Raw genomic sequence first — 21,784 nt, forward strand, 5'->3', positions numbered from 1 at the left:
CTCACTTTTTCCCCTTTATAACCAGGAAGAACTACAAAGGTCCTCATTAGCTTCTCCTTATTTCTCATTGGCTGTATCATATGTTCACTCTATGCCAATAGATGGCAAATGAAACAAGATGGCTATGATTGACTTAGTCTGATCATGATTAACTTTTTCAAGGCTTATCAAAGAATTGGAAGAAAAAAGGAGGAAGTGCTGTGAATTAAATAACTAACAATGTCTTATACAATGGCCATGTAAAAAAGATTGGCAAATTTAGCAAATAAAAGTAAAGATTGTCCAGTTAAATTTGAACATCAGATTAACAAAAAAGTAATTTTTAGAATAAGTATAGAATTATTTAGTACAACTATATAAATATATACTTCTACTAAAAATGATTATTATTCAGTGTTGATCTGTGTCATGGTTTGGCTGTGTTCCCACCCAAATCTCATCTTGATTTGTAGTTCCTATAATCCCCATATGTCATGGGAGGGACCTGGTGGGAGGTAATTAAATCATGGGAGGAGTTACGACCATGCTGCTGTTGTTGCGATATTGAGTAAATTCTCATGAGATCTGATGGTTTTATAAGGTGCTTTCCCCCTTTGCTCAGCACTTCTCTCTCTTGCTCCTGCTGCCATGTGAAGAACATGTTTGCTTCCCCTTCCAACATGATTGTAAGTTTCCTGACGACTCCTCAGTCATGCAGAAATGTGAGTCAATTAAATCTCTTTCCTTTATGAATTGCCCAGTCTTGGGTACCTCTTTATAGCAGTGTGAGAACGGAATAATACAATCTGAAACCCACATTCAACTGAACTTCCTGTACATTACCTGGCAAACCTATGTTTAACCAAACTGTAAAGAAGCAAATGTTTGTTATTCTTCCATCCCAAATGGTGTTTCAGGGCACTCTTATTCCATAAAATATTCATCACCAAGGTACACCAAAGTCTTTTCACTGACACAGAAGTTCAACCCTCCCATTTCGGTCTTTTTGCAAGCATCCCCTCTGCTTCTATCATTCTGTATTCAGGGATTTTCTTTTGATCCTGAGCAGTAAGGTATGAAGAAGAAAGCTTAGAAAGAGAAGAGCTAGAACTAATTTAAACTTGGTTGACTTTCTATCTATGTGACCGTGCCTATGCCACTGCTTAAAATGCTATGAGTATATCTGAGATTAAAGTAGCTTAAGATATTTTTAGAAGATGCCATAATAATATATTATTATATGCAATAAATAAGTACTAAGGAGTCTTTTATTCTGAAGCTTGCTAATCAGACAACTTCATTTTGCTGAGACATTAACTGTTCTCCAGTCTCAAAATATATGTTGGAAATTCTTAAAAAACAATATTGTTAATATTGTCAAACAGAGAATTTTAGACTTCATGGTAGCTTCCAGATGACCATGTTGTCAGTCAACTCATCAACTCTTAAAACACACAAAATTTAGACAATTACCTGCTCTACTTCTGTTCAATATATGCTACTACCTGCTTTCCAAGGAATAGTACAACCATTTAACAGTTCCAAACAGTATCATGTGACCAAATTTACCTTCCTGTTGGATCCCCAATAAAGATGCAAGGAAGAACAGTCACAAAGTTTGCAGATGTTTCTAACTTCATCCTGTAATATTTTGGAATAGAGAGAGTTTTCCACAGGCTGAGTACCACTTGAGCTAATATTAATGAATCTTAGAATATAATATTATCTTAGAAAATAATAGTATCTAAATGTGTTCTAACACAAGTGTAAATGAGTATTCTCTTATATCAAGGAGGTCTAACAGATGGCTATCAAAGACACTGCTATTTAGCCGAGTTTCTGTTACCACATCAATGTAGTAGAAGAGCATGATCAACCTCTAAGTTTTACCCCATCTGGAAGCAGTTTATCTCCAAGCTCTATAGTTTTAAAATAATTTTTTTAAGTCACTATAAAGAGAGACAGAATGAGAGAGAGAAAGAGAGACAATTTCCCTTCTGAACCATGTAAAAATGTGACCTTAAAGTCAGATGGTTTTGGGTTTAAAAATAAAAATTTGAGACAATGGACAGTTAACAGGGAAATACAGCTATTCATCTAGTAATATAGAAAATATATTTACATTTTTTGGCTTTAAGATTTTTTGCTTTTTGTTTTCATTACATATCATATGTCTAAAGGCTATATTAAAACTTTGCATGGTTTTATCTTGTATGCATAACTAAGGGAAAGCCTACAGTAGCCACTAAAAAAGGGTAATACTGAAATTATTTTGCTATTGTAGTGATCTGCTTCATATTGTAAGTATAGACATAACTTGGTATATCTAGTAAATATACTATTATAACCCACATGGCCATATTGCTATTAAAAATTTGAAATTTTTATTTTTCACACAAAATTCAAGTGAGCATATTTGTAGTTTAACTCATAAGACACCAAAAAAAAAAAAAAACCCAAAAGTGCATGTTTCAATTTTGAAAGATCTTTAAAATAAATTATGATGGTGCATGGGGCAACATTCAGTCATCAGAGAATATTTCTTATAAAATACAATGAGTTAATTTATAGAAGAGATTAAAAAAGACACTTATCTATTTTCCTTCTAAAATATTATTTCCAAGTATAATCTTTGAAAATTGAATACTTAGAGTAAATGTTCACATTTATAAGAAACATTTAAATTTAGTGTCAGTCTGCCTTTACATTTCTATTCAAACCAACAAAATGAGTTGAGGTCATTTCAAAAAGTGTGAAAACTCAAAGTGTTAATTTACTGTCTTATTTATTCTTTTAATTCAAGATTACTATAAATGACCCTTTGCCTTTGTTAAAATTGGTTACTTAAATAAGCATTGCAATTAAATTCTAACCACTGAATGTTAATTACTTGTAGATTAGGAATATATTTATTTTGATCACTAAGGAAATTGATTTTGTATGTCTTTTCAAACACAGTGAGATCTCAGCATTTATCTCATTTGGATCAGATGAGAGTCGAAGTACATTCCTCAAGTAAATTTCTTTTTATATTTTTTTCTTAGCTTTGAATATTATGGGTTTTTTTTGGTGTGTTGTTTTATTTTATTTATTTATTTATTATTGTTATTATTATTACTTTTTGCGGTAGAGTCTCACTCTGTTGCCCAGGATGGAGTTCAGTGACATGATCTCAGTTCACCAAGACCTTGGCCTCCCGAGTTAAAGCGATTCTCCTCCCTCAGCCTCCCAAGTAGCTGGGACTACAGGTGCGCACCACTGTGCCTGGCTAATTTTTGTATTTTTAGTAGAGAGGGGTTCACTGTGTTGTCCAGGCTGCTCTCGAACCCCTGACCTTGTTATCCTCCTGCCTCAGCCTCCCAAAGTGCTGGGATTACAAGTGTGAGCCACTGCACTGGCCTTATGTTATATTTGTGGGCCAGATGTTTTAATGTATTTTCATATATATGGCTGTTATGGTACTCTAAGTATAAATTAAAACATAATTATATTTCTTCTCATGTCTTTACAACATCTCTCTGACAATGCTTTACCCTTGGATATAACAATGATATTAAAGAGATGCTTCACTTATGGTTTAATAGAATTTTTTGAAAATACCTCTAGAATTATCTTTAATGAGTTGTTACTTTCATGCAGCAGTTACAGATGGAATATTTATTTGATGCAAATTTTAAAATAATCAAAATATAATTTCTTGGAGCTAATTATTCCCAGAAAATGCTTTAGTATGGGTTTTGAAAGTTGTATTAAATAGTGAACAAAAACAATTTATTTTCGCCAGTTATAAATTGTTCACTTTATAAAAGATTTATATTCAGGGAGTTCTAGAAAATTTTTATAAAAGCATGGAAGAAAATAACAAAGGGTAGGATGGAAAATGATTCAAGGAAATGGAGAAGAAAACAATTTAATTCACTTGGGGAATGATATTTAAATTTAGAAATATTTTCACTGATAATTTTCTACTTTTAAATTCTGTAGACCAGCATCTATTAGCTAAAATGTATTTAGTTTTCTCCACAAATACGATCTACTATATTTGGTATTTTTTTTGCAAGTAACTAAAAAATCCAGAGTCAAGATAGCTAGGTGATACTGGTATTTATTATCTCACATAGTAAAAAGTTCTGCTGGTGAATTTATATCCAAATAATGTCACTAGGAACTCATGTTCTTTCCATCTTTTTATCCTCCCAACCTCAGCAGGTCTGTTAGTTCACCTCCTGGCTTCCAGATTGCTGCAGTAACTCCAAGCATTACGACCATGTACACTATTGTTCGGAGGCCAAAAAAAGAAACACTCTTTCTTTTTGTGTCAAAAAGCTCATTAATAACTAAAATACATTTCCTAGAAGCACAGAAAATTTACCCAATGCCTCATGGGTCACAAATGCATTGCATTAGTTATCTAATTTAATCATTGGAAAGGAAGATTCAAATTATCATTATTGTTTTAAGTTAATTAAGATTGACTTTTAATGGCTGGGTCTGGGGACAATGTTTTTTCTGAGGAATGTAAACAATTATGAACACAGAAAAATCAAGGGGCAATTAACAAGGGGGAACGGGAAATTGCCTTTTGGATAAGTAACACCCATCTACAGCCGTGCAGTTGTTTATCATGCAATTAATAAAAAATAACAACAAAAATAAAGTAACTCAAAAGTATATTTTTTTAACTCCAGCTGTTACATGAGATAATCATTTCACCAGGGCATATCCTAATAATCAAATCACATTTCCAGCTTTAGTTCATGTTGTATTTTTGAAGCATGATGACTATAAACTTATGTTCAAATGAAAACATTTTTTCTTCCTAAACAGAGCTATTCAAAGAGATCAGTTTTTTTGAGATGTGTAGGTCAAAAGTATTTCTAATTTTAGGAGAACTTCTTAAAGAATTACTTGAAGAATTCTGAAAGAAAAGAAAAAGGAAGAAGAGAAAAGAAAAAGGAAGGAAATAAAAGAAAAGGAAAAGGAAGAAAAGAAAAGGAAGGAAAGGAAAAGAGAAAAGAAGAAAGAAAAGAAAAAGAAAGAAAGAAAAGAGAAAGAAAAAGAGAAAAAAAGAGAGAGAGAAAGGAAGGAAGAAAGAAGAAAGAAAGAAAGAAGGAAAGAAAGAAAAGAAAGAAAGAAAGAAAGAAGAAAAAGAAGAAAGAAAGAAAGAGAAAGAAAGAAAGAAAAAAGGAGGAAGGAAGGAGGAAAGGAGGGAAGGAAAGAAGGGAGGAAGGAAGGAAGGAAGGAAAAAAGAGAAAGAGAAGGAACTAGAATCTTTTTCTTTCTATAGCAGAGAACTTCCTTACTTAGTCTGTTTTCATTTCATCTTTTCATTTCATGTTATTTCATTCCACTCCTTTTGTTTCCATGCCCTCTGTAACTCTCCTTTTTAAATGCATTTGTGCCCATGACATATACAAGGTGCTATGCTAGACCTGTTACAGGGGAAGGAGCACTGTATGGGTAAAGTTCTTAGAGGATAGAAGCCAGTGCCATAGTTCATGCCTGTAATCCCAGTGCTTTGAGAGGCTGAGGTAGAAGGATTGCTTGAGGCCAGGAGTTTGAAACCATCCTGGGCAACATAGAGAGACCCCAATCTCTACAATCTTTTTTTTTTCATTAGCCAGGCATGATGGCATATGCGTATCGTCCTAGCTAGTTGGGAGGATCACCTGAGCCCAGGAGTTCAAGGCTTCAATGAGCTGTGATTGTGTCACTGCACTTCCTGAAAAAAAAAGTTAAAAGTTCTTCGAGGATAATATGATCCTCAAGAATCTTACTGTCTCCAGGACAGAGGTAGATACACAAGGAACCATACAAAATTCAAGGCAGAATGTCGTAAAAGTGAGGAGAGAGAAACTTTATGAGTAGAAAATAGGTAAAGATTGAATTAATAGAGAAATATTTGGTTTGGACAGTAGTCTACCTAATATGTTTGATCTTTAGCACCAGAACAATACTTAGCTAATAAAAAAAGATAATGATGATAAATAATGATAACTTTAGGTAGAGATGAGAATTATTTCAGTAATTTATTCAATTTATGTGCTAAATATTGTGCATGTATTACCTCATTTAATCCCACAATTACTTGAATTAGTTGCTATTTTTCATATTTTACAGGGGAGTAAATTTATAGTTCAATTATAGAACACCTTGCCAAGAATTATAGGGCAAGAATTATTGGCATCTCCAGAAATTATTCTAAAGCTGATATTCTTATCAATTAGACTTTTCTGAAACCCATGGTTGATAGTCAATTCCTAATTTGCAATTAAAATTAACTATGAATTTTGTGATAGGCAAAAATTCTTGATTTGGAAGGAAACAAAAAAATATATTATGCCTATTTCTGTTTTTACATAGGGACTGCATGTTATTTAAATCTGTTGGAAAGTGTTATATAGCTTGACACAAAGGAACTTTACTTCCAAGAACACTATAGTTGTTTATCTTCTCAACTGCCTGGTGTGGAATATGTTTCTTTAGTAATTTCCTGCCATAGTAAAAGTGATTTTTTATTGTTAAAGGTCACTGACTTGAAGAAACCTTGATTTTTATTTACAGAAGGAAGTCTAAGACTACTCAAAGCCTAACAATAGCTAAATGCAAAACACAGTTCTGAGGATTATTTATAGCAGAGTGAATAAAGCTCTTAAACTTGAAAGCATGATTTACATGTTTCAACAATTAATTTACAATGTAAGGTTGAAAAGTACACACATTCCATGCATATTTGAGACATCTTGGGGCTATGGTACGAAACTAGATTGGACACCAAAATGTGTTAATGTAAGAAGTAATGATAGTAAAGCAGTTTTGAACAGTAACTCTTGAAAAACGTGGCCCAGGCTGTTATTATAAAGGGCAAAGTTTAAAACAGAGTTCTTTGAATGTATCCTGAAAATAACTTTGCTGATCTCAAACCATAGGCCTTTTTCAAGGTTCAGATTTGGTATGGAAATTGTTAATGTGAAATAATCATCATTATAATAATTAACTGATTACTTAATATGAGCAAGTCACCAGATAAATATGATGTATAATTATTTCCTTTACTTCTCACAATAGTCTTATAAAATAACTAGGAATGTTTTCCTCATTTTGAGATATTTTAAAAAGTAAAACTTAGAATTAATTTTGTCAAAATAAGACATTGTAATTTGTGGAACAGGAGTCAGAGCCCAAGTCTGAAGAACCAGAAGACCTTAGAACCTATCCATCTTTAGTTTCTTTCTTTATGAAAAATGGGATTTCTCAAATTCTCTTCAGATTTACTCAGGAGTTCTTGTTTTCTGTGAGAGATGTAAACCAAAATTAGAATTCTAAGACCCAGCCGACTGCATGGACTTCTCCTCTTGGCCAAAGGCATTCCAAAGAAATCTGAAAACTCATTCAGGCCATGGTGAGAAGTGGGAGTTGGACACGTTTCCTCATACTCCCTTCCTTTGGAATTCAGGAAAAACTGACCAGAATTAACATAAAAACAAAGATCTTAAGACTGACAAACAGACTCTTCATAGCAATAAGATACTAAATTCCATCATAACTCTAGTAGAGCATCACACGATAGCAGGCCCTGAAGGATATGAAAGTATTTACCTCAAAATATATTTATTTGAAATATTTTATTTTTTTTGTCCTTTTTTATTTGTATCTTTTATTTTAAGTTCATGGGTACATGTGCAGGATGTGCACATTTGTTACATGGGTAAACATGCGCCATGGTGGTTTACTGCACAGATTAACCCATCACCCAGTATTAAGCCCAGCATTCATTAGCTATTCTTCGAGATGCTCCCTCAAGAGACACACAGGTGCCCAGTGTCTGTTCTTCCCTCCCGTGTGTCCATGTGTTCTCATCATTCAGCTTACTTATAAGTGAGGACACGTGGTGTTTGTCTTTTCTGTTCCTGCATTAGTTTGCTGAGAATAATGGTTTCCAGCTCTATCCATGTCACTGAAAATTGCAAAGAACACAATCTCATTCCTTTTTATGGATTCATAATATTCCATTTTGTATATGTACCACCTTTTCTTTATCCAGTCTATCACTGATGAGCATTCAGATTGATTCCATGACTTTGCTATTGGAAATAGGGCTACAATGAACATGCATGTACGTGTGTCTTTATGATAGAATGATTTATATTTCTTTGGGTGTATACTTAGTAATGAGATTGCTGGGTCAAATGGTATTAGGTCTTTGAGGAATTACCACTATCTTCCACAATGGTTGAACTAATTTATACTTCTACCAACAGTGTAAAAGTGTTCCATTTTCTACACAACCACTCCAGCATCTGCTGTCTTTTGGCTTTTTTATAATAACCATTCTGACTGGTATGAGATGGTATCTCATTATGGTTTTGATTTGCATTTCTCTAATCAGTGATGTTCAGATTTTTTTTCTTATGTTTGTTGGCCACATATATTTCTTCTTCTTCTTTTTTTTTTTTTTTTTTTTTGAGATGGAGTCTTGCTCTGTCACCAGGCTGGACTGCAGTGGCACAATCTCGGTTCACTGCAACCTCCGCCTCCCAGGTTCAAATGATTCTCCTGCCTCAGCCTCCCCAGTAGGCTGGGACTACAGGTGTGCACCACCACGCCCAGCCAAGGTTTGTATTTTTAGTAGAGATGGGGTTTCACCATGTTGGCCAGGATGGTCTTGATCTCTTGACCTCATGATCTGCCCGCCTCGGCCTCCCAAAGTGTTGGGATTACAGGCATGAGCCACCACACCCAGCCAGTCTTCTTTTTAGAAGTGTCTCTTCATATCCTTTCACCACTTTTTAACAGAGTTGTTTTTGCTTGTAAGTTTAAGTTTCGTGTAGAATCTGGATATTAGACCTTTGTCAGATGGATGGATTGCAAAAATTTTCTCCCATTCTGTAGGTTGTCTGTTCACTCTGATGATAGTTTCTTTTGCTTTGCAGAAGCTCTTTAGTTTAATTAGATCCCATTTGTCAATTTTGGCTTTTGTTGCAATTGCTTTCGGCATTTCAATCATAAAATCTTTGCCCATGCCTAGTATTGTCTAGATCTATTTCTAGGGTTTTTACAGTTTTGGGTTTTACATTTAAGTCTTTAATCCATCTTGAGTTAGTTTTTGAATATAGGGTAAGGAAGGAATCCAGTTTCAATTTCCTGCATCTAGCTGGCCAGTTCTCCCAGCACAATTTATTAAATAGGGAATCCTTTCCCCATTGCTTGTTTTCGTCAGGTTTGTCAAAGATCAGATAGTTGTTGGTGTGCAGCCTCATTTCTGAGTTCTCTATTCTGCTCCATTGGTCTATGTGACTATTCTTGTACCAGTACCTGCTGTTTTGGTTACTGTATCCTTGTAGTATAATTTGAAGTCAGGTAGCATGATGCCTCCAACTTTGTTCTTTTTGCTTAGGATTGTATTGTCTATTCATATTCTATTTTGGTTCCATATGAATTTTAAAATAGTTTTTTTCTAATTATGTGAATAATGTCTGTGGTAGTTTATTGGGAATAGAATTGAATCTATAAATTACTTTGGGCTGTACGGCCATTTTCATGATAGTGATGCTTTCTATTCATGAGCATGGAATATTTTTCCATTTGTTAGTATCCTCTCTGATTGCTTTGAGCAGTGGTTTGTAGTCCTCCTTGAAGAAGTTCTTCACTTATCTTGTTAGTTGTATTCTTAGGTATTTTATTCTTTTTGTAGCAACTGTGAATGGAAGTTCATTCATGATTTGGCTCTTGGCATGCCTGTTGGTGTATAGGAATGCTAGTAATTTTTTGCACATTGATTTCATATTCTGAGACTAACGAAATTGCATATCAGCTTAAGAATCTTTTGGGCCGAGACAATGGGGTTTTCTAGATATAGAATCATGTCATCTGCAAACAAAGATAATTTTACTTCCTCACTTCCTATTTGGATACCCTTTACCTTTTTCTCTTGCCTGATTGCCTTAGTCAGAACTTCCAATACTATGTTGAATAAGAGTGGTGAGAGAGGGAATCCTTGTCTTGTGCTGGTTTTCGATGGGAATGCTTCCAGCTTTTGCTCATTCATTATGATACTGGCTGTGGGTTTGTCATATACAGCTCTTATTATTTTGAGGTATGTTCCTTCAATACCTAGTTTATTGAGAGTTTTAAATGTAAAGGGATGCCAAATTTTATCAAAGACCTTTTCTCTGTCTATTGAAATAATAATGTGGTTTTGTCTTTAGTTCTGTTTATGTGATAAATCACATTTATTGATTTGCATATGTTGAACGAACCTTGCTTCCCAGGGATAAAGCCCACTTGATTGTTATGAATAAGCTTTCTGATATGCTGCTGCATTCGGTTTGCCAGTATTTTATTGAGGATTTCTGCATTGATATTCATCAAGAATATCGGCCTGAAGTTTTTTTGTTGTTTTTGTATCTCTGCCAGGTTTTGGTATCAGAATGATGCTGGCATCATAGAATGAGTAAGCAGGGAATCTCTCCTTTTCAATTTATTGGAATTGTTTCAGTAGAAATGGTACAGCTCTTCTTTGTACCCCTGATAGAATTCTGCTATGAATCTGTCTAGTCCAGGGCTTTTTTTTGGTTGGTAGGCTATTTATTACTGCCTCAATTTCAGAACACAGTATTAGTCTATTCAGAGAAACAATTTCTTTCTGGTTCAATCTTGGGAGACTGTGGTGTGTCCAGGAGTTTATCCATTTATTCTAGATGTTCTAGTTTATATGCATAGAGGTGTTTATAGTATTATCTGATGGTTGTTTGTATTTCTATAGGGTCAGTGGTAATATTCCCCTTATTATTGCTGATTGTGTTTATTTTATTCTTCTCTCTTTTTTTCTTCATTAGTCTAACTAGCTGTCTGTCTGTTTTACCTTTTTTTTTTTTTCAAAAAATTTGCTTCTGGATTCACTGATTTTTTGGAAGGGTTTTTCAGGTCTCTATCTCCTTCAGTTTGGCTCTGATCTTGGTTATTTCTTGTCTTCTGCTACGTTTGGAGTTTGATTGTTCTTGCTTCTCTAGTTCTTTTAGTTGAATGTTCACCTGAGATCTTTCTAGCTTTTTGATGTAGGCATTTATTTCCTTCTTAACACTGCTTTAGCTGCATCACAGAGATTCTGATACATTGTCTCTTTGTTCTCATTAGTTTCAAAGAACTTCTTAATTTCTGCCTTAATTTCATTATTTTCCCAAGAGTCATTCAGGAGCAGGTGGTCCAATTTACATGTAATTGTATGGTTTTGAGTGAATTTCTTAATCTTGAGTTCTATTTTATTATTTTTTTTGTTATACTTTAAGTTCTGGGATATATGAGCAGAACATGCAGGTTTGTTACATAGGTATACATGTGCCATGGTGGTTTGCTGCACCCATCAACCCGTCATCCACATTAGGTAGAGACTTAGACTCCCACACAGTAATAGTAATAGGGAGACACTATGTGTTTTTGTAGTGGCTGGTAACAGTTTTTCTTTTCCATATTTAATTCTTCCTTCAGGAGCTCTTGCAAGGCAGGCACGTCTGGTGGTGACAAATTCCCTCAGCATTTGCTTGTCTGAAAACGATCTTATTTCTCCTTCAGTTATGGAGCTTAGTTTGGCCAGATAGGAAATTCTGAGTTGGAAGTTATTTTCTTTAAGAATGTTCAATATTGGCCCCCAATCTCTTATGGCTTTTAGAATTTTTGCTGAGAGGTTCACTGTTAGTCTGATGGGTTTCCCTTTGTAGATGACCTGGCCTTTCTCTCTGGCTGCCCTTAACATTTTTTTCTCTCATTTTGATATTGGAGAATCTGATGATTATGTATGTCTTGGGGTTGATCTTCTCATGGAGTATCTTACTGGGGTTCTCTGGATTTTCTGAATTTGAATGTTGGCCTGTCTTGCTGGGATGGGGAAGTTCTCCTAGATGATATCCTGAAGTATGTTCCCCATCTTGGTTCCATTATGCTCATTTGTTTCAGATATTCCCATCTGTCATACATTCAGTCTCTTTACATAATCCCATAATTCTTGGAGGTTTTGTTCATTCCTTTTCATTATTTTTCTCTATTCTTACTTCAGAAAGATAGGCTTCAAGCTCTGAGATTATTTCCTTCACGTGGTTTATTATGCTATTAATACTTGTGATTGCATTGTGCATTTCTCATGTTGCGTTTTTCAACTCCATCAGATTGGTTATGTTCTTCTCTAAACTGACTATTCTGGCTATTAGCTCCTATATTGTTTTATCATGATTCTTAGCTTCTTTGCATTGGGTTACAACATTCTCCCTTAGCTCAGTGAAGCTCGTTATTACCCACCTTCTGAAGTCTATTTATATCAATTTAGCCATCTCTGCCTCAGCCCAGTTCTGTGCCCTTACTGGAGAGGTGTTTTGGTCATTTGGAGGGTAAGAAACATTCTGGCTTTTTGAGTTTTCAGAGTTTTTGCGTTGATTTGTTCTCATCTTTGTGGGCTTATCTACCTTTGATCTTTGAGGTTTCTGAACTTTGAGTGGAGTTTTTGGGGAGTCTTTTGTTGTACTTGTTGTTGTTTTCTGTTTGTTTGTTTTTCTTTTAACAGTCAGACCATTCTACTGTAGGTCTGCTGTGGTTTGCTGGAGTCTGCTCCAGTCCCCAGTCACCTTGGACTCTCCTGCACCTGGTGGTATCACCAGTGAAGTCCACAAAACGACAAAGAGGGCAGCCAGCTCCCCAACTCTGGAATATCCATCCTGGGGGGCACCAACCTGCCACCAGCCCACAGGCACCTGCAGGAGGTGGCTGGAACCCCAGCTGGGATATCTCACCTACTCAGAAAGGATGGGATCAGGGACCCACCCAAAGCAGCAATCTGGCTGCTTCTTGGTAGAGCAGGCATGTTGCACTGGGAGGGATCCTTTTTTTCCCATCTGTCTATAGTCTCCACAGCTGCCAGGCTGGAATGGCTGAGTCTATGGACTCTCGGAGATGGTGGCTGCCCTCCCTTCAGGAGCTCCCTCCCAGGGAGAGATCAGAGCTTTGTCCCAGAACCAAGGTCCCGTGTGGTGAGGAGGAGTGGTTTGGGGCCCTGGTTAAAGAAACAGTCTGGCCATGATCTAGCAAGGCAGCTGTGCTGCTGTGGTGCCCCCTCCTGGTGTGGACCATCTGCACTCTCCACAGCCAGCAGCCTGGAACAGCTGAGTACCCTGAACTACAGAGATGGTGGCCACCCTTCCCCCAAGGAAGTTGGTCCCGTCTCAGGTGGACTTCAGCCTGCTGCCACTGGCTGGCTGAGATTCCAAGCCAGTGGGTTACTACCCACGAGGTATCATGGAAATGGGGCAGAATGATGCTGCTTGGTTCCCTAGATTCGGCCCCCTTCCTAGGAATATACACAAATGGATTTTCTGCCTTGGCAGGGATCTGGGGGCCAGAATATGTAAAACTCCCTGCATGCCTGGGTGGCTGCCCTGCTGAGATTCCACACAGCTCCATGTATCAGGACCCAGGTCCTAGATGTGTGAGCTCACAAGAGGATCTTGTGATACTTGGGTTGCAAAGATCCATGGGAGAAGTGTGGCTGGCTTCCCAGGCAGGGTCACATAATCATTCACCACCTCCCCTGGCTGTGGGTGGGGGTTCCCTTGGTTCCACGCCAATCCTAGGTGGACCATCATCCCCCCACCGCTGCTTCTCCTTGATCCTCATAGGTCAAGCTGCTTGCCTATTTAGTCCCAATGCAAGAACCTGGATACTTTAGTTGAAGGTGCTGAATTCACTCTTACATATTTTAGAATTACCCTGCACAGCTATCTCTTCTACAGGAAATGTTTTGCATTTTGTTGAGTTTTTTTTACTCACTAGTTTTTCTAGATTCTGGAATCTTTTAAAGGTTTGAATAGGAAATATTTGCCCTTGAGTGCTTCTAATGCTGGCCACTTGTGAGACTTCATCTACATAATAAGATCCGTGATGTTCACAATGCTTAATTCAGACACTCAATTCTATTATTTTCAGGTTTTTAGATAATAACTCTTAACTGAATCACCAATCGGGACATCTTTGAATTTACCTATGACCTGGAAGCCACCTGGCTTCAAGTTGTCCAGCCTTTCTGGACCAAACAAATATATAACTCACATGCATTGTCTTATGTCTCCCTAAAACATAAAACCAAGCTGTAACCTGACTACGGTGGGCACGTGTTCTCAGGACCTCCTGAGGCTGTTTCACAGGTCATATTTCCCATATTTTGCTCAGCACAAGTCTCTTAAAATATTTTACAGAGTTTGACTTTTTTCATCAACAGAGAAGAGAAGGCACATGGTGACAGGGCCAGCAAACCTAGCATCGCCCCCACTTGTCTACATATCTAATGTAATTTCAATATGAAAGACTCTTTTTCCCCATAATTGTCATTACCTCTAGTTTGCTGATGCCCAGTATTTGTTTTTGCAAAAAATATTGTTTGATAATTAGAAATAATATTTCAAATAAAAACACAGATAATTCAATTTATCAAGTACCAGCTATTTGAAAGCCATTATGTGTGCCAATCAACATTTTATTTTCCAAACAATTGAGTATTAGTATCTCTTTTTTTGATAGAAAAGGCAAAATGAGACTCATATAGATCATTTTGCTCAAGACGACATGACCTAATTCAACATCATTTTTTAAATAGTTTTGGTGACTCACCACATGCTGAGCTTTGGGCTAGTTTGTGAGATTTCAGTGATGCAAAAGAGCACAGGTTTCCTGCCACCTTGAGAGGCATAGGTAATCCGTGGAAAGCTTATTCTACCTCTTTTACCCTGGCCATGTTTTTTCTCCTTCATCAATATTACTCAAAACTTCACATACAGGCATAAAGGAAGGGTGTAGGTGTTTTTCTTCATATATAAATACATCCAAATGTAGTTGAAGAGCATGTGGATCTATAAAATGCAATCTGGTTCAGGAAAGAACAGTAGTGTTTGATTCTTCACAGTATTAGTCTAAAAACTATCAGGCATATTCCTACTTTAAAAGTAGCAGAACTGCTTGTTTTGGTTTTGCTTTTAAACAGTTTCAAAGAAATTGAAATGGAAAGTATTCAATTTATCTCACATGGTAACAAGTAAGATTGTTATATATTATTACATTTTAAATGAGATTGAAGTAACTGTGAGACACCAACCTTGACAAAATATAAGGTTGGTTTTGACATAAGGGTGCACTGATAATGTGTTATTCTATCAGGAAAGCTTACAATTTCTGTTTATCACCAAATGGGCACTTCATTAAATTAAATGACGCTATAGAAAAATGAAGTCGATCAAATGAAATTTTCATAATAGCATCTTGGTCTAACATTTTGAACATAAGTTTTATATTTCATGTGTGTAAATGATCCAGAAACTGTAAAAGGACAAATAAAAAGTTTATCTTCATTATGTGAATGTTTACTTTACATAATATTCATTCTTTATGCAGTTAAACTTAAGTTTACATTTTGATATTGAGAAATATTGTCAAAGAAGTGTTTATTTTCTGCTTAAACCAAAGACCTGCCTGTAAAGATTAGGTTCCTCTTTATTTGTATGACCAGGAACTCTTCCATATCTGAGCTCTATTTTATTAAAATGTAAGCACAGCCTACTTTTATTAAAAGTTTCTTTTTCTTTACACTACATTTAACCAAAAAGAAGTTTTAAAAACCCTTATGTAATTTGGTTTTTGGAAACTCTTTCTCTCCGTCCTGCACAGATGTGCTGTATATTACAAATTTTCTTTCTATGATGAATGAAATGTTCTATATTTCTGTGACATTCAATATGGTAGTGACTAATCACATGTGGCTTTTTAGCCCTTTAAATGTGGCTAGTGCAGCTGAAGAAATGAATGTTTAAATTTGAATTAATTTAAATTTAAAATTAAATAACTATATATAACTAGTGGCTACTGTATTAGATATACAGATGTAGATTATAATAAATACATCATACATATATACATATGCACACACATGTACCATGGATTATATATTATCTTTTATTTTAGTTGCTTAGTTGAGTGCAAAGGTGGTTTTTCAATTTCATTTAAATTTTATATTACTAGTGAAGTTGAACATTTTCATATGTTTTAATTAGTACTATTCTATCTTTTGTCTACTGATCATTATATCTTTTGTACCCATTAATCCATTAATATTAATAATAATAGAAACATCTTCAAAGGAGAGAGAAAGCAACAGTAATTGACAGCCTGTATATGGACACAGCTAAAGTATGCTCTTCATTAGGACAATTCATTGATTAAAAGAAGGGAAGGCCTGCTACTATTGGGAGAAAGTAAACCAGCTTATCCTAGAGAATAAAGATGTCATGTTGTAGAATGAAGAGAAAATAATGGTGTTAGTAATTTCTTCTTACCTTTTTACAACTTAAGATACACTCTTCTAAATTTGTAAGTATACAAGACAGTATTATTAGCCACAGGCACAAGGCTGCTCAGTAGATTTCTATTCTTGTTGCGTAATTGAAACCTTGCAACCTTTGGCTAATATCTTCCCATTGTTCCTTCCCTTCAGCCTTGACATTCACCATTCTATTCTCTACTTCTATGAGTTGAATTATTTTACATTCCTCTTGTAAGTAGGATCATGTAACATTTGTCCTTCGATGTCTGGCTTACTTATTTTAGAATAATATCTTCCAGATTCATTCATGTTGTCACAAATGGTGAAATTGTCCTCCTTTTATAGGGCTGAATAATATTATATTGCCTGTATGTGCCACATTTATCTATTCATCCATTGATGTATATTTATTTTAGGTTGCTTTCATATCTTGGCTATCGTAAATAATGCTGGAATGAACTTGTTAGTGCAGATATCTCTTTGAGTTCCTGATTTTCCCTTTATTTTTTTGAAACAGCGTTTTGCTTTGGTGCCCAGGCTGGAGTATGTTGGCACAACCATGGCTCACTACCGCCTTGACCTCCCAGGTTCAAGCAATCCTCTCATCTCAGCCTCCCGAGTAGCTGGAACCACAACTGTGTGCCACCACACCCACCTAATTTTTAATTTGTTTGTAGAGATGGGATCTTACTATATTGCCAGGGCTGATCTCAAACTCCTGGGCTGAAGCAATCCTCCCACCTCAGCCTCCCAAAGTGCCAGGATTACAAATGTGAGTGACTGTGCCTGACTTGATTTCAATTTTCTTTTTCATATATATACTAAAGTGGATTAGTGGATCATACGGTAGTTCTATTTTTAAATTTTTGAGGATGCTTCATACTCTTTTCTCAGTGGCTATACCAATTCACATTCCCCTGAGGGTATACAAGATTCTCTTCCCTTCGTATCCTTTCCAAAACTTGTCATCTTTCATCGTTTTTATAATAGCCAACTCAGCTATTAAATCTCATTGTGGTGATAGCTTATTGTGTTTTTGATTTGAATTTCCCTGACATGTCCACTGTTAAATCTCATTGTAGTGATAGCTCTTTTTTTTTTTTTTTTTTTTTTTGAGACGGGGAGTCTTGCTTTGTTGCCCAGGCTGGAGTGCAGTGGCGTGATCTCGGCTCACTGCAAGCTCCGCCTCCCTGTTTCATGCCATTCTCCTGCCTCAGCCTCCCGAGTAGCTGGGACTACAGGTGCCTGCCACCAGGCCCGGCTAAATTTTTTTGTATTATTAGTAGAGACGGCGTTTCACCGTGTTAGCCAGGATGGTCTCGATCTCCTGACCTCGTGATCCACCAGCCTCGGCCTCCCAAAGTGCTGGGATTACAAGCGTTAGCCACTGCGCCCGGCCTCATTATGTTTCTGATTTGAATTTCTCTGACAGCTAGTGATGTCGATCACCTTTTTGTATAAATTGACCATCTGTATGTCTTCTTTAAAAAAATGTCTGTTAAGATCTTTTGCTCATTTTTAAATCAGTTTGTTTTGTTTTGTTTTTGCTATTGAGTTGCAGGAGTTGCTTATATATTTTGGATATTAACCCTCTATCATATATACAGTTTTCCAATATCTTCTCCCATTCCATTTATTGCCATTTTATTTTTTTAGTTGTTTCCACTGTTGTACAGGAAATATTTAGTCTAATATGTCGTCATGTGTCTAATTTTGCATCACAGCCTGTGCTTTGGGTGTCATATCTAAGAAGTAATTGTCAAAAGCAATGTCAAGAAGCTTTTGCCCTATGTTTTTCCCATGTTTTCTTTTACTGTTTCAGACATTACATTTATTCATTTTGAATTAATTTTTGGATACAGTTTAAGTATCCAATTTCATTATTTTGCATGTGAATATCCAGTTTTCTTAACATAATTTATTGAATAATCTTTTTTCCTTGTTTATTCATGACACTCTTGTCAAAGATCAATTGACTATTTATGTGTGGGTTATTTCTGTTCCTCTATTTTTGTCTGTTGATCCATGTGCTGTTTTTTTAATGACAGTACCATTATTATTATTCGCCACAGGCACAATGCTGCTCAGTAGATTTCTAGGATCTATTCATTATTCTAGGAACTACTCTTTTGATTATAACTTTGCTCTTTACTTTCTCTGTAGCCTCCAAGATAAATAGCAATGATCTCTAACTCCTGTTATTAACACTTACATAGCATTCTACCACATTGTTCCACAATTAATCTGTATGTCCAATGACATATGACAAACATCTGGTGTGTCACTGATATGGTTTGGCTGTGTCCCCACCAAAATCTTACCTCAAATTTTAATAATCCCCACAAGTCAAGGGAGGGGTCAGGTGGAGATAATTGAATCATGGGAGCAGTTTCCCGCACACTGTTCTCACGGCAGTGAATAAGTCTTATGGGATCTGATGCTTTTATAATTGGGAGTTCCCCTGCACAAGCCCTCTTGCCTGTCACCATGTAAGATGTGCCTTTGCTTGTCCTTTGCCATCTCCCATGGTTCTGAGGCCTCCCCAGCCATGTGGAACTGTGAGTCCACTAAGCCTGTTTTCTCTATAAATTACCCAGTCTCGGGTATGCCTTTATGAGCAGTGTGAGAGCAAACGAATACAATCACTTCTGAGATGGATTTGGACTGTGAATCCTATCTTGAGCTGCCTGCTTCTCTATCTCTCTGTGTCTCTCTAAATCAGTCAGAGAAGAACTGAGACCTATGAAGAACCACATTCCTGAGTTTGAAAATTGGACCTACCTTATTTTTTTGCACTTCACTTTATTGTACTTTACAGATATTGCATTTTTTTTACAAATTGAAGGTTTGTGGCAACCCTGCATTAAGCCAGTCTATTGACGTTATTTTTCCAACAGCATGTGCTCACTTTGTGCCTCTGTGTCACATTTTGGTAGTTCTATAATATTTTCCATTTTTCATTATTTTTGCATCTGTTATGATGATCTATGATCAAGGATCTTGGATGTTACTATTGTAACTGTTTCGGGGTACCATGATCCACACCCATAAAAGATGGTGAACTTAATTGGTAAATATTGTGTGTGTTCAGACTGCTCTACCAACTTGTGGGTCTCCTGTCTCCTCCCCTCTCCTCCCTATTCCTTGAGACAAAATAATAAAACAATTAGACCAGTCAATAACCCTACAATGGCCTTTATGTGTTCAAGTGAAAGGAAGAATCACACATCTCTCACTTCAATAAAAAGTTAAAAATGATTAAGATTAGTGAGGAAAGCATGTTTAGAGCCTAGATAGGCTGAAATCTAGGCCTCTTGTGCCAAACAGTGAATGCAACGTTGCGAATACAAATAATAGATTCTTTAAGGAAATTAAAAGTGCTACTCCATTGAACTCATGAATGATAAGGAAGTGAAACTGCCTTATTTCTGATATGGAGAAAGTTCTTGTGAAAAGATCAAACCAGCGACAGCATTCCTTTAAGCCAGAGCTTAATTCAGGAAAAGGTTCTAACTTTCTTCAATTCTATGAAGGCTGAGAGAGGTAAGGAAGCTGCAGAAGAAAAGTTTGATGTTAGCAGAGTTTAGTACATGAGGTTTAAGGAAATAAGCATCTCTATAACATCGAACTGCTTTACCTGGAAAATGTTACTGCTCATTGGCAATGCACCCGTTTATCCAACAGCTCTAATAAAGATGTGTAGGTGATTAATGCTGTTTTTATTCCGGCTGACACAACACCCACTCTACAGTCCATGGATCAAGTGGTAATTTTGACTTCCAAGTCTTATTATTTGAGAAATACATTTCACAAGGCTGCCATAGATAATGATTCCTATAATAAATCTGAGCCATATAATTTGATAAACCTTCTGAAAAGGATTCACCATTCTAGATGCCATAAAGAACATTCATGATTCATGGGAGAAAGTCAACATATTAATATTAAGGGAGATTAAAAGAAGTTGATTCCAACCGTCATAGACTTTGAAGGATTCCAAACTTCACTAGAGGTAGGAACTGCAGATATAGTGGAAATAGCAAAAGAATTCATGTAAACGTGGAGCCTGAATATCCATTACATGACTCATGTGAGTCAAATATACAGAATATATAACTTTAACAGATGAGGAATTATTTCTTATGGATGAGCAAAGCAAGTGACTTCTCGAGATAGAATCTACTCCACATGAAGATGCCATGAATATTGTTAAAATGACAACAAATTATTTAGAATAATATGTAAACTTTGTTGATAAATCAACAGCAGAGTTTGATACAATTGACTACAATTTTAGAAGAAGTTGTACTGACAGTAAAATGGTATCAAACAGCATTACATGCTACAGATAAATCTTTTGGGAAAGGAAGAGTTAATAGATGCCAAACTTTCACATTTGTTGAGTTTAAGAAATTAAACTACCACAGCCACCCCAACCTTCAGCAACCACCATCCTGATAAGTGAGAAGCCATAAACATCAAGGCATGATCTTTCAAGAGCAAAAAGCTTAGGACAGGCTGAAGACTTCGATGATTGCTAACATTTTTAACAATAAGATATTTTACATTCAAGGTATATACTTTTTTTTAGACGTAATGCCATTGACAATAAACTACATTTGTTTGACTTGCTGTATTTAGATTATCATATGCTTAATTGATACTGCTTTATTGTAGTGGTCTGGAAGTAAATTCATAATTATCTGGGTTATTCCCGTATACTTCAACTTGAGTGTAGTCTTGATTTCACTGTAAACCAGGCTGATGGCTTGACTGCAACACCTTAAGAGACCATGAGGAGTAATCACCCACCTAAATACTTCCTGTATTTCTGATATAGAGACATTGTGAGATTACATGTTCTTTTAAATCACTACATTTTGGAGTAGTTCGTTGTGCAGCAAGAGACAAATAGTCATAACTGTGTTAATTTATGTAAATTTACTTGCTTATGGAATGATTTTATTAATTCTAATATCTTTCATAAGTTCTAAGACCTTTCGTTAATTATTGCTTTGTGTTTTTTAGGTAGGCAAATATATGGTCTGTCAAAACTGTCTGAAAAAGAAACCTTTTCTCTTTCAATAGATACTATCTTTATATTGTTTTTATGTAATATTGTGCGAGTGAAAACCAAGGAATATATTTAAATAATGGTGATACCCATTGCAATATATTTGTCTATTCCTAATTTCTCCAATATACCAACATTATATGAAGTATAAACTATTGGTTTGATAAAATTGTGTTTCAGTATGTGAAACATAACACTCAATTTAATAAAAAAGTTAGGAATAGAGATGAAACTTTATCAAATATATTTTAGCATGTATTGAGATAACAGCCGTGTTTTTACATTCTTTTACTTGTTAAATTAAGAGATCTATAAGCCATCTTATACATTTGAGAAAAACAACTATTTAAAAACACAAATAATTGAAGGTTTTCTGTTTA

General features: G+C 35.8%; 1 long non-coding RNA gene across 1 annotated transcript; it reads right to left on the reverse strand.

The window, feature by feature from the left end:
* Window positions 1–9,421: 9,421 nt before the first annotated feature.
* On the reverse strand, window positions 9,422–18,731 carry LOC115831917. Its single transcript, XR_004027411.1, has 3 exons — window positions 18,616–18,731; window positions 16,269–16,271; window positions 9,422–9,503 (listed from the first exon to the last, which is right to left on the reverse strand). It is a non-coding gene; the product is annotated as an uncharacterized LOC115831917 (long non-coding RNA).
* Window positions 18,732–21,784: the final 3,053 nt, after the last annotated feature.

This window comes from Nomascus leucogenys, chromosome 20 (genome assembly GCF_006542625.1).
Source record: "Nomascus leucogenys isolate Asia chromosome 20, Asia_NLE_v1, whole genome shotgun sequence".
In the NCBI taxonomy this organism is placed as follows: domain Eukaryota; kingdom Metazoa; phylum Chordata; class Mammalia; order Primates; family Hylobatidae; genus Nomascus; species Nomascus leucogenys.